The sequence below is a fragment of the Dermacentor silvarum genome, chromosome 1 (assembly GCF_013339745.2).
Source record: "Dermacentor silvarum isolate Dsil-2018 chromosome 1, BIME_Dsil_1.4, whole genome shotgun sequence".
NCBI lineage: Eukaryota > Metazoa > Arthropoda > Arachnida > Ixodida > Ixodidae > Dermacentor > Dermacentor silvarum.
In genome coordinates, this window is record NC_051154.1 from 342,604,672 (window position 1) to 342,617,263 (window position 12,592).

The following is a 12,592-nucleotide window of genomic DNA, read 5'->3' on the forward strand; positions in this document are numbered from 1 at the left end:
GCATTTTGCACGTCCTACTCACAAATTAATGATTGTATTTTAGAGCAATGTACGATAAGTCAATTTGGCCAAGTTTAGTTATGGATTAGGTGCAACTAACAGAACTGTGATATCGTTTTTTTAGTAGAGTTGTTAACTTAATGGCTTCGTTTCTTGAAATTTTCGTGGATTTGTATAAAATGTCACCTGAATAAAAAATGTTACATCATGCTTGTGCTATGCGAATGGCGCTTTTTTAATAACGTGTTTACTTTGATGTAATAATGCATTCTCATTTTACCTAATTCCTTCCTGGAGGCATAAGGCTTTAGTAAGGTATAAACAAAGAAATGTAAATAATTATTACGTAAATAAATAAATAATGTCGTTTGTCTCAGCATTCCAGCATACCACCAGCATGACCTGTATGGAGCTTTGGCTACTGCTCACATGTTGCAAGTTCATTCTTACATGATCGCCCACTATTTTCACTTCCCGGTAAAGCAGCGAGGAAAGGCTAGTTTTTAACCTCGTTGGTTCCGCCTGGTACTCCGCCATGGTAAAGCCTGCAAAATACAATTGAAAATCATTTGTTTTTTGGTTTTTTGCACAAAAATGGTGGATAAATATGATGGTGGATTTTTTTAGTTATCGAAACAATCACCAATTTCTAATCTACAATCAGTGTATGCACGCTCGTGAGCAAAAGTATATGGACCACAAGGTCGCCAAGATAACTGAATGTCTTTGTAATTAACAAGGACAAACTTGAATTGATGAGTATACTGAAAAGTGTGAAATGCCAAGTTTGGACTGCGCCCCCCCCCCCCCGTTCTCAATTTCCCATTGCTTTCACAGGTAGAGGAAAAAATCGGCTTTATCACTCAACCCTGGTCCGCATAATTTTGTCTCCAAGGCGCATGTTGAGGCACTGGCCAGTCTGCCCCATGTACGTTTGACCAAATATGCATATGATCACAGAAATAGACAACGCTACCCCTGACAGACACAAGACAAATTTAATGGTATCTTTAATAAAGCAAGTCTCACTGGCCAGGGTGCATTTCTTAGTTCACTTGTAGACTCCTATGCATATATATTTCTAACGAAAAATAAAGCAGGCAGGATATGCATGGCAGTCCGTAAGCGAACTGAGAAAGGCACGCAGGCAAGGGCGGCTTGCCTCGGTGAGAAATACCACCAAATCTGTCTATTATGTGTCACCCCAGGTAGTGTACTGTATTCCTTTCACATGTGGTCAAACTTACATAGGGCAAACTGGCCGGTGCCTAAACATCTGCCTAAGAGATGACCATATTTCACTCAAAAGACCAGTATGCTTGTCCAACTTGGCCATGCATTGTCACAACAGGGCATAATGTAGGATTAAGATTGTTCATCTCTTTTCACCCACACTGAAAAATTAAACAGAGAAATCAGTGAGCATGCCACATAAATAAGAAGACATGTGTTAGCCAGCTCTCATTAATAATGCAGGAAAAAAAGATATCTTTTCTAGATGACAAGGGATGAAAATCAGTCTGCCTATTTATTACTGAAGTAACTGAGCAGAGCGAATACTCACCTTCATATTATTTTCAGCGAATTCAAGCTAATCAAATGTGTATTTGCCAGACACAGTTGTTCTGGGAACAAGACAGAAATACCTGGCAAGATATTAATGATAAACAATGGTGTCCACGCTGCGTGCGACTTGTGACATATTTGGCAAACTACACTACAAGGTCTTACATGCACAGGTAACTGCATCAGCTTGTAGCACAAACAGGAAAAAATATGGAAATAAATGCGACAGCATAGGAAACAGTTTTAAGACAATATAACTAAACTAAAAAGCGATAAACATACCGTGTACTAAGCAAAAATAAAATTTATCTTGCAGGCAAGCAATTTATGCAGGAAAAAAATACTAAACACCAGGACATGTTAGGTCTAGTTTTCTACAGAACATGATAATGTGTGCATAATCTTTACGCACTCATGTAAGTTGAATACAGTTGCACAAATATTTATCCTTTTCAGTAAACTGCGTAATAATGTGTCGCTAAACTGAACCATGAATGATACCAAGATACAACTTTGTTGGAACATGTACATTTCATACATACCTGACATGAGCATCCAGCCGTGCTGCTGCAGGCACTCATATGGGGTCTGCATTTCTGGGGGCTCCTCCTTTTAGTGGACACTGTTGCGGGCCACGGCCTCACCACTACAAAATGAGTTCTGTGTTAGCTTATAGCAGCGGAACAATAAAGCTGCCATATCATGAACACATGCAAGGAACACCTAAAATGGTCACGAAAACAATGTCTGCACTAGTACAGGATGGCAAGAGAGCAAAAGGTCGAAATTATTGAATGTCTTGATAATATTTCATCAAAGTAAAATTTTGGGCACGTCGCACCTGCACATTACAATGTATTTTAAAATTTTTTAGAGTCGTTTTTTATTATTTAGATTAAGCAACTTTCCTCTGTCATGTTTATTATGTCAAAGTTATGTCAACACAGCTTGTCATGAAAAGAAAGCTATACTAGTAAGTAGCAAGCTGTGATTGGCTAACATTTTTTTTTCCTGCTGCTCGTAAACCTAAAACCTCGTAAGCAGAGATTATCCACAACGTCAAAGCATTTATAAGCAAGGAAACGTCATTGAAATAATCGGTGAAGACGCAGGTGGATCGTTACTACACAATTGGAGCCGGGAGCTCACGCACAGGTTCGCAATATGAACACGATGATTTCCGAACGTAACCTATCTCAGCGGAAGAAAACGCTTATCAGGATTATCAATTCCGCATTGTGGCAACAAATTTGCGTAACCAAATTCTGACAACCAGTGCGCCGCAAGCATCAGCACAGGTTTCACTGTTGTCGTGGGTGTTCTATTTCCTACGTCCGCAAGGCACTCTATGCACACGATAAGCACGCACAACACACGTGTAGTTACCAAGTACGATTGCTTACCTTTTGAACAGTACGATGAGATCGAAAAGAGCTCTCCGAGTTGCGAGTGCTGCGTCGACGATTTTGATCCCAGCATACATGCCGTTGCGTAATGGACGAGCAGAGGCACGCTAATAATACACATTTCATTGCGACGTCTATAAAACTTTCCACGACCACCCAAGACAAAGGGAACACACTCCACGGCATGAAAATCGTTGGTCCGCATTTGCCTGGCGCGCCACGCATACGGCGAGTTTGGAGCCAGACGCAGGATATCTTCCGGCACTTTCGTGCACGCGAACTACACCACATTTCCTTACGGCAAACCTAAAAAACGTTGCAGTGGCTTAGCTCGGCTATGCCAGGATATACGTAGCGTTAGCAAAGGTTCAGCTGATTATTCTTAGCTTTCCTGGTTGTCTAGATTGTCAATGATTAGCTTGATTGTCATGCTTACTGCTGCTCCAATGACACACACAAACGCCAGTCAGAAGCGCAGCGGCTCCAGCGCAGTGTCAGACGGCGACTGCACAGCGAGCGCGCCGGCGCCAGCAGTGATGTTCCGTACTGCGCCTAAAAATTCCCTTTCCGAGACATGAAAATTCCCTATTTCGGGCATTTTTCCCTGCATATGTCTAAAAAAAATCCCCGGATTTTTCCCTGCACTAACGAATTATATCTTATTGCTGCCAGGTGTTTCGTGGTTTTAGCATGCTTCAGAAGATCGCTCTTACCGCACTTGATTGTCACGCCACAGGCTTTGCACTTCGCCCCGGTAGTCGTGTGCTCTACAAGCCATCCTTTAAATTCCGGCATGCTGAGCCACTCCGAGCGAAACAACTTCACGAACTTTTTTCTCGTTTGCTTTGCCTGTTTAGGATTTGATGGTCCGGAGCCGTCATCCATGCTGTCATCGGAGCCCATAGTTTATGACAAACAACTGACGCAAGCAAAACGTTCAAATAAACATCCGATTGCCGCTCCTCTGCTCCTATTTTGATTATTCTTTGGATTGGATGCTTGTGGCTTGTTGCCCATTCATAACGAAACAATAAGCTCTTCCACTACGATGTCACGTAGCAATCTCGGAGCCCATGTGCTGTGAATACGTTGTGGAAATGTTGGTTCCGAATCAAACACGCAAAGTAAACAAGAAATCGCTTTATATAAGTAACAATAACGAATCTCAAAGGCTATGCTTTTGCCTGCTGCATGCGCCGGAAACAATTGCAGAATCCGAAAGCGCATCGTGTCGCTATGTTTTGGACATTATGGGGGAATTTCACCATTCCAGAAATTCCCTGCAATATTGCGAAGATTCCCTTTTTCCCTTTATCCAAAATGACGGCTGAAAATTCCCTGAAAAAGGGAAAATTCCCTGCACGGAACATCACTGGGCGCCAGTGCGTCTACCACGGCTACGACGTCACTCCTCTGGAATGCGCAGACCGGCGGCGGTGAGTCACTCGCGGCGGCGGCGGAGTGCGCGAGAGGTGCCGGCTCCGGTGGCACCGGTGCGCAAGCCGTATGACATCACTGATCCTTGCGCATGCGCAGCACGGCTCTTGATGTGCCGCGCGAAACGGGCTTGGCTAGGCAGTGTAGCTAACGCTACAAAACACACGATCAAACAAACACATCGAAGCAGCGTGCACTACCAACCGGCACATTCAAGACGGAGGAATAACAACACGCCTTATTTACCGGTCTCGTGGGACCGGCGTCGCCAGCGCCGTCTGTATACTTGTGAGGCTGTTGTGGCATCCGTGATGCAAGCAATAATAACCCCTACAGCACGTTTTTTGCCATTTTTGTGCCCAATTACGTATATACGTTGCGAGACAAAAAGAACCATCGACCAGTCTATATCGTACGCTACAGTTTAGCGCAGGAAGAAATTCCGCAACCTGTTCTCGCTTTTGAATCGCTTATGCCGCAAGCAGCCTTCAAAAGCATGGCCTTCGAGATCTGGTTATGTGATCCTGAGGAATCCGTCGCTGGGGCGTGATTTGAACGATTTCAACTCCGATCACCTGTCTTAAAGCACCTAAATGACATTTCCCGCAGCCGTTAGCAGCGCTACCTGCGCCGTAACTTCGTTTTAAGTAGCTTCCTGCGGTCTTCAACATTAAATGTAGCCCAGAAATTTTTGACACAATCTCGGAGGTACACATGGCAGTGTACGATGTTTCCGTGCGCTTTGTAATTGTCCGTCGCAAAGCAACAAATATACGATGGTTCTTAATTTTGCTCGTGTGGCGCAGGTTATACCCATGTCGTCCGTATCTTGCTTTCGTGTCGGTGTGTTTATCGTGCGCGGATTGCACTCATGTCGTTCGTGACTTCTCCGAGTATCGTACGACCTACGAAGATTCCTCGAAAAAACCGCGTGTCTCAGCAGCGTGCATGCGTCGCATTTTAGTGACGTAGGCCAAAATGTGTGGCGGCGTTCAGTGTGTTTTCTGCCAAGTGCTGCAGTCACTGCGTTCCAGCAGATAGACGTGGCTGCTTACGCTTAGTTTTGTTTATGTGTTCCTTGGTCGTCTTAGTGATTTACCTGCATCGGCGATAGAAACCACAATGCGCTTCGTTGACGTTACTTTGTGTAATTTCGCTTTTCGTTTTGTTCGCCTTCTTCAGTGATTGTAAAGATGCTCTTGCTTGATAGTAAAAACCTATGAAATGGGTTTGAAATAATCAGGCTTTTTATTCCTTGGAAATTGGCGCGAGTGGAAATTTTACAAGAGCTTAGCAACAGCTCTGTACATCGAGCGATAAAGCAAAATATCTAAACGTGTTACAGTACGTGAATCTTACTATTATGTGTCAATATCTCAGTACGTTCTCTGCTGAGGGCCTCCCACCACGTTAAAGGCAAATCAAGTTGTCCAATTCTCTCTGAACTAGCGTATATCATTTTTTTCACATCATTTGTTGCAAGCACAAAAATTTGCATGGGTGCACTGTTGTCTTTTCGAGTTAAAAAGACACTTTGAGATGTTATTCAGCAGTATTCGACACCTCCTATTGAAACGTTTATAGAGTGCAAATATAAAGTAATTCTATAGACAGGCCGCACGGTAGCTTCTTTAAGCGTCCTATAAACGTTCCTCTATAGAATTCAGTGCATATGCGAATACACACACTATAGAACGCTTATAGAGTGGGAATTGAGGGCCAGTCTATATGCCACAATAGAAGTGCTACGAACATTCCATAACATTGTTCTATAGAATTTAATACATATGCTGTCAATACACCCTCCATACACGGTGTTTCACGTAACTTGAGCCAAACTTTAAAAATCTGCAAATGCCACGTAGCTGGACCGAACTAACCGAACCAAGGTAATGTTGCTAGCCGTCGCTTGGAGATACTCGCATCATTTTTTTTGCATTCCACCTAATTAGATAATTAGTCTTAAATAATTATTCAACTTCTGAAATACTGCCGCGCGACTGGCCGCTCGAGGCACTTTGCGTGTATTCGCGGGCTTCTTTCATACTCGGAACAACACTTTTATACAGCACGTATTGAGCAACAGAAATATGTGTCGGCAGTATTTCATGGTGCTCTGCAATTTTCTGATTGACAATTTTCATCTAATTAAAATATTTGAGAAGTTGATTAATTAATTAAGACTAAATATCGAATTAGGCGGAATGTAAAAATAATTTGAGTATCTGAGGGCGACGGCAAACATTATTTTGGTATCTCTCCAGCTACATTGCATTTGCATATTTTTTATGTTTGGCACAAGGTAATTGAAACACCCTGAAGAATGCTTACAAAGCGGGAAAAGAGAGCCGCTGTATAGACAGAACACATTAGAAGTGCGAGAAATTTTCTATAAACATTCTTCTATAGAATTTAGTACATATGATGTAAATGCAACCTCTATAAAACTTTTATAGAGGGCGAATGGAGAGCCAGTCTATAGACAGGCCGCATTAGAAGGGTTAAAAACGTTCTATAAGCATTCTTCTATAGAATTGAGTACATATGATGTCGACACACCCTCTATAGAACATTTATAGAGAGCGAATGGAGAAGCTGTCTATAGATAGGTGACATTAGAAGTGCTAAAAACGTTCTATAAACGTTCTTCTATAGAATTTAGTACATAAGATATCAATACACCCTCTACAGAACGTTTGTAGAGGGCGAATGGAGAGCCAGTCTATAGACAAGCCGCATTAGAAGTGCTAAAAACGTTCCATAAACGTTTTTTCTACAGAATTTAGTACATAAGATATCAATAACCCTCTATAGAACGTCTATAGAAAGCCTATAGAAAGCCATTCTATAGAGAGGCCACATTAGAAGTTCTAAAGACGTTCTTTAAAAAATACTTTATAGAATTCAGTACATATAACGTCAATACACCCTTTATTGCACTTTTATTGTGTGTGAAATGACATGTTTCTTAGACAGGTTGCTTTAAACTTCGTATAGAGATTCTATATGGATACGACTCTATAGAGCGCGAGTTCCAATAGAGTCCTTTTGACTTCATAGGAACTCATTAGGAGTTCTAAAGGAACTCTAAATTCATTTTCGTAAGGGCGTTACCTCAACACAGCGGTCTGATGCGCTACTCATTCGACCCCGGACTACCCAGTGACCCAGGAAAACGGTAGGTGGGAAAACCTACATATATACAAACATAGATAGATACTTGGCCCCCGGAAAGCGCACAAGTACCCTATGAATGGTAATGAATTAAAATCCCCCAAAACCCATCTCACTATGAAGGGTAAAACTAATTCGATTATCATTCTATAGTAAGGTATCGACGCAGCGTATTCCAACCGTCGAAACACGGTAAGTATAAGGCGTCTATGCCACCGGAATGCTCTCTCGCATTTTTTATCTTTCTTTCTGGGGTTTTTACGTGCCAGAACCAGTTATGATTGTGAGGCACGCCATAGTGGAAAGCTCCGGAATAATTTTGACCACCTGGGGTTCTTTAACGTGCACTACAACGCAAGCACACGGGCGTTTTTCGCATTTCGCCTCTATCGAAATACGGCCGCCGCGGCCGGGATTCGATTCCGCAACCTCGTGCTTAGCAGCGCAACGCCTTGACTGACCGAGCCACCGTGGCGGGTGCACTTACCTCTCGGTACGCTACGCCATTCCCGTGGCGCGTGGGCGAATATATCATCACTCAAGTGTGTATGGATATTTATGACGCGGGTGCCACTCCGCCCAACACCGAAAAATATTAAATTATTTTCCTCGTCATTGAAGAGCGACACTACCATATGGCACATATTTAGCCCAGTTGTCGTCAACGCGTTACTTTTAAGAACGGCCTATACCCAATGGCGCATAGCCCGTGACTCAAGTTGGCATAAAAGAGGCTCATCTAAGAGGGGCGCATATCTCGTGGCACATACCCAGTGACCCAAGTTGGTCCGGTGGATGGTTTCGATCCCGGTTTCCTCAGAGCAGCAGCTCAATGATCCACCCAGTAGAGAATGGACTACCCAGTGAGCCAAGTTGGCGGGAAAACAGTTAGAGACACAGATAGACAGACAGTTAGGTAGATACATTAGATAGAGAGACCGCACCCCCCCCCAAAGTGCCTGAAGTACCCGAAGAGTGCTAATCACACCAAAAACCACCTCAAATTTATCTGTTGCTGGGTGGTAGCAAACCCACGTCAGACAAGTGCGTCTTAATGGTGTATTGACAAAAGCGTGGACTTCACCGATGCGCCACTGGATTAGGCAGCTTGTTTATATAGAGAAGCGCCAGAAAGTACCGCGGCTGCACAATCGCTCCATACATGAGGCGTTTCCGCATTGGCTATACTGTGTGGCGCAATACATTGCCTTATTGCTAATCGCATCACATTCATCGTGAAATGTGTTCTGCCACATTTTTGCGTTCTGGAATCACTACAAACCCAAAAAGAATCCCGAGTTGTTATTTAATTTGGAGAAGTGGTGTGCTCCAGGGGCCGTATTCTGTAATGTTTCGGTTTTCGAAGAATTCAGTTTGGTGGTGGCGTCACGTTTTGGCGGTCCGCTGACGTAATTAGAACGTGAGGAAGGGCAGAGGCCAATCGGTGTGCAGTTTTTTTTTCTTGAAGTGAACGTCAAAACCAAGGTAAAATGTAGCAAATTAGGAACGCTTCTTGGTAAATAAAAAAATATTTGCCTCGTGAATTCTTCGTCTGCCATCTGAAACGCGTCTTTTCGATGTCGAGGTCGTCGTTGTCTCTCACGGATGCTCGCTAAAAGCACGAACGCACGGGCCACAGGGATCACCATCGCCGCCATTTTGCCAGGAACACCGATCTCGCCGGTGCACACGGCACGCACGGGCTCTGCACGCGTCATACAGCGCCTTCGAATCACATCGAAGCACCTCGCACCACTTCGCTTCGTAGCAGACGCTAATTCGGTAGCCGCAAGATTGACATGTGCGTGACGTCGTCATATTATGCGTGTGCGTGCCGAGGCGATGGCGTCACCCAGGTGGCCACCAATCGCTGCTCGCAAAGCGAATTCTTCGAGAACGGAAGCGTCAGAGAATGCGGACCCTGGTTAGAAAATTTTAGAATTTTCGGAAAGGAAAGAGGAGAGAAATCGCAAAGATGAAGACAGGCAAACAGAGCTAAAACACCTCACTCTTCACATTCCAGAGGCCGCGTGTTCAGAAAATACCTTGAACATAAGGAAAACAGTCTCGTCCAAGTGGTACTAAATATTTACCACTGATCAAATTTTAAACGAAGGCTGTGACAGAATAGGCGAGGAAACGTCGACTGAATTGCGGCTGTTCATATGGGAATGGCACAGTGTATTCAGCGCTCATTCAGGAACGGCTCAGGCGTGCCAAGTATTCGTGCCTATACTGACTGGGTTCCGCAATAGGGTGGCTGAAGGGTGAGTTCTTGATTACTGCTTGCATAAGGGTAACTCCCTCAAATGTTTTTGCTGTCTTGGTTCGCCTTTACAAAAAACGTTGACAGTCACTTCAGTACACGATAAAGAGGATGAAGGCAAAAGCCTGCGCACTCACGAGACATTCATTAAATTACTTTGACATTCTCCTTCAAATGTGTTGTTACTTCATATTACTTGTTTTCTCTTTACCTGTTCTCTTCTTCGGTGGCCTTGAGGTCGCCACTGGTTATGCGTGGTTAATGGCACGTTAGAACGGTCGTGGCTTTCTCTTTCTTTTTTTTCGTCTACATTCTTGTAGCGCCGCCAGAATGACAGGGACACGGAAAGGCACATAGACAAACACACCGCCCAACTTTCACCAGCGTATTTGTTTCCAGTTGTCGAAAGTGTACTTATACTCCTCAAAACGTTCTAAGACACGTGTACATTGCTCAACAAATATGAACGAAACCGGGAAAAGCACACGTAGACACTTTGTGGCCATGCTGATTATTTAGAACGGTGTCCGCTCAACTCGAACAGGGATAATCTAGCTCTTTATTGTTAAAGAAATAGATGGCTTACTGGCGCATGTGTCACCAAATGTGGCTATGTTGGTAGGCTCCATAGTCATCTCGATCTTGCTTCTACTCATGATAACTGTTTGTTTAATGTGTCTGAGACGTCACCTGATACGTCACTTGAATTTTGGTTACCTGCCGTGGTTGCTTAGTGGCTGTGATGTTAGTCTTCTAAGCACGACGTCGCGGGATCAAATCCCGGCCACGGCGGCCGTATTTCGATGGGGCGAAAACACCCGTGTTCTTAGATTTTGGTGCACGTTAAAGAACCCCAGGTGGTCCAAAATATTCCGGATTCCCCCACTACGGCGTGCCTCATAATGAAATCGTGGTATTGGCAGGTAAAACCCCCGTAATTTAATTAATTAAATTTTGGTGCCACAACGCCTGACGATCGTCGGATTTTCCGACCCATGAGTCATCTAAAGCTTTCGCCTTATAATGTCTGACGGTCACAATAACATCGTCTGTGCTGCACATATGGTTTTAGAACGTGACCCCCCAGACAAAACATAACTTAGTTTCACGTCAAAATAGTTGTGGATGGTGCGCGAACCACGCGTTTCCTATGCCGTCTGTTCAGTTCCCCTCAAGAAGTGAAAACGTTGTGCATTATTACGCTGGTTGCGTGACTGACGCATAATATCTGCGCATCGGTTCCTCTGATTGGCTCACGCGGCCCCACTTGCAATGCAACAAAATCTGCACTACAAGTACATTTTTTGGCGGAGTACAAATACACGTGTGCTTTTGCATTCCGGGAACATCACCCGCCGTGGTTGCTCAGTGGCTATGGTGTTGGGCTGCTGAGCACAAGGTCGCGGGATCGAATCCCGGCCTCGGCGGCCGCATTTTCGATGGGGGCGAAATGCGAAAACACACGTGTACTTAGATTTAGGTGCACGTTAAAGAACCCCAGGTGGTCCAAATTTCCGGAGTCCCCCACTACGGCGTGCCTCATAATCAGATCGTGGTTTTGGCACGTAAAATCCCATAATTTTAATTTTAAAAGTTCAGTAGGACGAACAAACATGGAAGCGTTTCCTTATTATGAAAGCCAAGTCTTTGAAAGTCGACGTACCGCCGCCACCGCGAATTCTGCGCGAGGGCTCCGAAATGCGTAGCGCGCCGAGCGAACGCTGAGAATTGTTCCGTCGCTTGCCGCCCACTCAGTGCCAAATACTCGGTGACTAAAGTTGGCGAGAGGTTCATTGAAGAGGCGCCCACACCCAACGGCACATACCTTGTCACCCAAGATGCATAAAAGACGTTCATTGAACACCGGCACAGACCGAATGGCACACACCCAGTGCTTCAAGCCGGCGTCAACGACTTTCTTCCACCAGCGGTACCTACGCAGTCCCGCAACTACGGCGACCCATGTCGGCGTGAAAGTGGTTCGTTGAAGAGCGGCACGTACGCAGTGAGCCAAGTTGGTTCGATTGTTGGTTTTGAGCCCCGCCCTTACAAAAAATTTTAATGTGTCTTTTTAGAAAGTCTTTTGAACTTGTTCGATAGAATTCTATTGTGTTTATTTTTACTCCTTATAGAATTTTCCTATAGAGTTCCAACAGTTATTTGGCCACCGCATTCTTATATGAACTCTGAAGACACAATTCTATAGAACATTCCTACCGAGTTCCTTTTAAGATCTTAAAGACGCAATTCTAAAGAACATTCCTACGGAGTTCCTTTAAAGATCCTAAAGACAAATTTCTATAGAACATTGCTATGGAGTTCCTTTTAAGATTGTAAAGACAAATTTCTATGGAGCGTTTCTACGGAGTTCCTTTAAAGATGCTAAAGACCAATTTCTTTAGAACATTTCTCTGCAGTTGCTTTACAGACCCAAAAGACAAATCTCTATAAAACCTATGTCGATGTTGTAATGTGTTTGTACTTTGCTGAGGTTCTAGAGAACTGTACTGTAGGCATTAACGATTACAGTAAATGCAGTGTCAAAAATAATAGGCACTACAACCACAAAGTGATCTGTTTTAAATGTTTATTGCACTTCAGACTAGATACATGCATCATACATACTACATACACACTTCAGAACAGTCTGCATACATGCTTCAGCCTAGAACTTGCAACTGTAGCTGCCAAGGCGCTTCACGGATCAAGCTGGTGGTGCTAACATACGAATACAGGAAAAGAA

At 44.0% G+C, this 12,592-nt stretch overlaps 1 long non-coding RNA gene across 1 annotated transcript; it reads right to left on the bottom strand.

Moving 5' to 3' along the window:
• Window positions 1–393: 393 nt before the first annotated feature.
• Window positions 394–3,281, bottom strand: LOC125942332 (uncharacterized). The gene is made up of 3 exons (XR_007465012.1): window positions 2,970–3,281; window positions 2,109–2,212; window positions 394–545 (listed from the first exon to the last, which is right to left on the bottom strand). It is a non-coding gene; the product is annotated as an uncharacterized LOC125942332 (long non-coding RNA).
• Window positions 3,282–12,592: the final 9,311 nt, after the last annotated feature.